The sequence below is a fragment of the Protobothrops mucrosquamatus genome, unplaced genomic scaffold (assembly GCF_001527695.2).
Source record: "Protobothrops mucrosquamatus isolate PMUCROS unplaced genomic scaffold, P.Mucros_1.0 scaffold1946, whole genome shotgun sequence".
In the NCBI taxonomy this organism is placed as follows: domain Eukaryota; kingdom Metazoa; phylum Chordata; class Lepidosauria; order Squamata; family Viperidae; genus Protobothrops; species Protobothrops mucrosquamatus.
This window is the reverse complement of record NW_015388067.1, coordinates 520,486-525,087: the sequence shown is the minus strand read 5'-3', so window position 1 is coordinate 525,087 and position 4,602 is coordinate 520,486. Positions and strand designations below refer to the sequence as shown.

Below are 4,602 nucleotides of genomic sequence, written 5' to 3'. Positions count from 1 at the left end.
TAAATTTGTGATTGTTAATGTAGTATATTTTATTAAAATTAAATAATTTGTAATAATGATGTTTAATATGTCAGTTTAGAAGAGAGCTAAAGGATGTTATAGAATTGTTAACTTAAGGATAATATAATTTAAGACAGAATATAATTATTGTATTGTAAACCCTGTGTGTAGCTCTGGGAAGTCGGGGGGAAGGGAGGGGTGTGTGGAAGGGTGGGGTATGAGGGAGGTGGGGAGTTATATTGTAAAAATTTTAAAAATTTTCAATAAAAAAAAATAAAATAATAAAAAAAAAGAAATAGAAATATTTTAGTTTAAGAGGGATGAATATCCCAAGTAAGATAGTATTTATTTTCTCTTTTTATCTTTTTTTTAGTTTGTTTTTTTGATATGGGGAAATATAAAAATGTTTGGGATGGTTAATATAAAGAAAATATTTTAGATATTTAAATGTAATTGATCTTAAGAAAAAATTAATAAATAACTAAAAAAGTGTTTTGAATATAGTTAAAAGATTAGATGATTGGATTTATTAAATGGAACATCTAAAGATTAAACATAGGTTTAATTATGGGTAAAAAGAACAGGAAAAAAACTTGGAAATAAATGTATACTAGTTTAAGAGGGATATGTATTTTAAGTTGTATATTATTTTCTTATTATTTTCTTCCTTTTTTCTTTTTTTCTTCTCTCTCTATTTTTTCTTTCTTTTTCTTTTTCTTTGGTGTCTTTTTTCATTTACTTTTTAAAATATGAAAATAAATTTAAATAGTTAAATGTAATTAACCTTGAGAAATGTTTAGCCTAGGTATGTCAAACCCGCGATGTCACGTGATGACGCGCAACGTATTGGGCTGGTTTTGCCATTGCCGGCAATGGGGTGGGCACGGCTTCCACGTGACACGTCCAGCCCACAGGCCGGCAGTTTGACACCCCTGGTTTAGCCAGTAAGAATGTTTTGAACATTGTCAGGAAAACAAATTTAAATAAGAATTGTAAACAGGATTCATGATGAGGCAACCAAGATGACTAGACAGAAAAGAAGCAGATCTTGATGTGATTATTATTGGTAGAAAATTCAGAAAAAATATATTTTAATTGTTACCTATTGAATTAATAAGAATTGTATTAATTGAAGGTTGGTGAAGAGAATATTATTGGAAGAAGAGGAAATCTAGCAAAGCTATTATGTGGACTTTGGAATATATAAACTGATTGCTAGTAATTGTTTTGTAAATATAAGCCCAGACAACACACTGTTTACCAAATATTAAGGTGTTTGTGTTAAAAAAATCAATAAAATATATTTTTTAAAAAAGAGAATGAAATGTTTGGTTTTTGTTCCACCATATTTGTCTGCCATGGTCATTCTGTAACATCACATTTCACATACCAAAGGGGAAAATGTATGAAACATTTACCTTCTTTAGAAGGCATATGTAGCTTTCTAGTCCTCCAGCATAGTTGCAATTCCTTTGATAAGAAATTACATACTGATAAAGGCCTCATAGAGTTGAGGCATATGAGGACAAAGATAAAGATACAGAAGGCTTGGGATAATTTGGGTATGTAATAGCAGTGAACCAAGCTCCATGAATCCAATAGCTTCAGAACTATATTTCCAACAATTGCTGACAAGGTACTGTTCGAAAACTAAAAAGCAGAAGGAAGATTCACTGTCATGTTGTGTTGTTTGCTCAAGAACTCAGCAATTTAGCTTTCCTGCCTCTAATAGGAAATTCCATTTAGCATGTCACTTCCTAATCTGTTTTAAAACCACTGAGTAGTAACCCTCATCAAATTTTATAGCATTAACTTCGACACTGAATTGAAGTTTAGGCTAGTGCACAATGGATGTATATACTGTAAAAATGGTTTAAGATTATTGGTTTTTATCAATACTGGGTCTGTTGTTTCTGGTTTTCCATACTAAGACTGCATTTTTCTAAAAAGTCTGACATGTTACTGTGGACATTTAAGATGTATTTCCTGAGAAAATGTATAATAGGATATTTTAGCTAATTATTTTCTTACTAGATGATTTTAGTCTATCTCTCTTAATTTTCTATGTTAAGTTTTGGTCAAATATTTTAATTTTTTATTGGAATGTCAATCCCAAAAAACTGCACTTGAAAGCAGTTAATTTCTGATAACTGAAACAAAACAAACATACATATTAACAGAGCTTTTTTTTGTCATAGAACGCCCAGAACGGAGTTCCGGCACCTTTTTGGGATGGAACCTTGTAGGATAGGCAAGGCGGGTTGTATAACGTGTGTGAGTTCTGGCACCTTTTTTTTTTTTTTTTTTACAAAAAAGCACTGCATATTAATGATTTTATCACCTTATTACATATTCTTATAGTGTAGAAAACTTACAGGTGAGAGAAAATCTGTGGCAGCTGTATTCCTTTTGTTCCTATGAGCATCATCTGAACAAATCTTTCATCTTCTGAGCAAATTAGGATGATATTCTACATTATGCATGCCAAGGATTTAATAAATACCAAGTTAGCAAGGTATATATATACAGTTTTATTTAAACCAAAGACTGACTTCAGCTGATTTACTTCAATGAAAGCTCATATAACAATACATGTGTTAAGTCTTCAAGGCTCAGAGAGCCTGACATTTTGCTTTAGGAGACTCAAATTGCATCTTTTTTGGTATTTTATTCCTATGTCTTGTTAAAACAAATTCTAGCTGCAGTCTGGGGAAGAACAAAAACAAAACAAAATCATTTTTGCTAAAAGTGAAATAACCTAAAAGAGCTTTGCACACAAAATAGAATTTATAGATGAATAAAGCCTCTTCTAATTAAATGTGTGGACAATAGCAATTATACAGTCTATGGCTGGTAACAGTTTAGAATCAGAAGAGAGAGAGAAAGCTAATAAAATAAGAACAATTGAGAATAATTTCCTATACCTGATTTTTTTTCCTCTACTCACTGCTGTTCCCTTCGGTAATCACTTCTTTCATGTGGAGATAACCAAGTCTTGGAAAACCTTTATATATAAACCTTTTGTTGGCAAGAGGAATTTTCTGCTGAATGATTGCAGCCAATAGTAAGCCACGCAGAAATACATACACATACAGTACATGGACTTACTGAGTACAGAGAAATGCAGGTGAAGAGCTGATGGCAAATCTGGGCTGGATTTTTTAAGTAATTGGAATACTATTTCTTTTAGTAGAAATTCAGTATAAGGGGGAAAAATGCAGCGCAGGAAAAGTGAAAAACATGGATTGCATTTTTGTCCTTTAGGTATAACTATAATGCATGCATTTTTAAAAAGCTTAACATTTAGATGGAAATGAAAACTAATACTTTATTCATGACATTTCATATCAGATTAGAAGATTTAGTTACAATCAAAAGCAACACTTTAGTATTTGAGTGAAATATTTCAGAATTTTAGTGGGAAAGCAATATTTAGAAATTGGAAATTTTTCTATATTTTTAAAGTAGTTAATTAAGTAGTTATAAACAGTTTGGTGTTGTGGTTAAACCAGGGGTCTTCAAACTTTTATGACTTGTGGACTTCAACTCCCAGAATTCCTCAGTCAGCGTGCCTGAGTGAGGAATTCTGGGAGTTGAAGTCCACAAGTCATAAAAGGGCCAAGTTTGAAGACCCGTGGGTTAAACGATCAGACCAAAAGCCAGGAATCTGTGAGTTCTGACCCCTCCTTAGCCGTAAAGCCAGCTGTGTGACTTGGGCCAGTCACTCTGAGAAAGACCCAATGATAAATCACTTCTGAAAAATTTTGCTAAGAAAACTGCAGGAACTTGACCAGGCAGTCACCAGGAATCAAAAACTGATTCAAAGGCAGAAAAAACAGAACAAGCAAAAAACATATTAGAAGTTAGGTGTTCCTTTCTGAGTTCTTGTTAAACAGTAGAATCAATATATTATTTCCATTAAAAATAAATGTTAAGTGCATTATTCCACAAGAAATAAGTACAGGAAGTAGAAATGAATCAGGTCTATCTATTTTATGTTCAGCCAATATTCTTTGTGTGGGAACAATGGATTTACAAGTACACAAGATTACCCCTGTTGCAATGCCTCCTCTGTAATATTGGAGTCCATTACTGTTTTTGATTACAGAAAAATTGGAATGTCATCAGCGAGGTATCAGTTGTGCTTAGAGTTGCCAGGTGTCCACTATTTGAGCGGACAGTCTGCTTTTTTCACATTATGTTCACTATTTTTTTTCACAAAATAGTGGACATTTTTTTTATTCAAAAGCTTTATGATGAAATGGTACGTAATCTAAAGCTGTACAGTCTAAGAGAATAAGGATAGGAGAATCGCGTTTTGTCTTTTTTTTCATAAGTTAGAATGAGACAAAGATCGAATATCCATTGAACTCGTTTCTCCAAAAAAATTATTAATCATACTTAATTGTTTCACAAGACATTTAATAAAAGTATATAAAATTATTTACATACTATTTTTCTTAACTCGCATTTACCTATTATTTTTATATTATACTTTTTTCTTAGTTGGATAGGTATGTTTTGGAACACTCAGTAACGTATCATCATTTGAGGTTCAATGAGTACTAGCCTCAATATGTAGAGCGCGAGAGTGTCGACTGA

At 32.0% G+C, this 4,602-nt stretch overlaps 1 protein-coding gene across 1 annotated transcript in view; it reads right to left on the bottom strand.

Annotated features, from left to right (window-relative positions):
* LOC107294448 (contactin-associated protein-like 2) overlaps positions 1-4,602 on the bottom strand; it is a gene marked incomplete at its 3' end in the record, with an annotated part of 224,190 nt that overhangs the window by 20,967 nt on the left and 198,621 nt on the right. The gene's annotated exons all lie outside the window — the stretch shown is intronic.